Genomic DNA, 287 nt, shown 5'->3' with positions numbered 1-287 from the left:
ATCACTTGGATTGCTCATTTATACTTGGAGGTGACCTCAACTTTGGTTTAAATGAAGAATTAGACAGATGTAGTAGAGCGGGAACTCAGCGCAGTTGGCAGTCCATAAATATAGTTAAACAGTACATGAGTGATTACGGACTTTGTAATGCATGGCGATCTCTTCACCCGAACCGTAGGGAGTATACGTTCTTCTCACCTGTCTATCACTCTTACTCTCGTCTGGATTATTTTTTAGTCCGCAGCTCGTTGTTGACGGACATCTCGGACACTGAGATACACCCTATA

The sequence above is a fragment of the Nematolebias whitei genome, chromosome 15 (assembly GCF_014905685.2).
Source record: "Nematolebias whitei isolate Nwh7 chromosome 15, NemWhi1, whole genome shotgun sequence".
Taxonomy (NCBI): Eukaryota; Metazoa; Chordata; class Actinopteri; order Cyprinodontiformes; family Rivulidae; genus Nematolebias; species Nematolebias whitei.
This window is presented reverse-complemented; position numbering follows the sequence as displayed.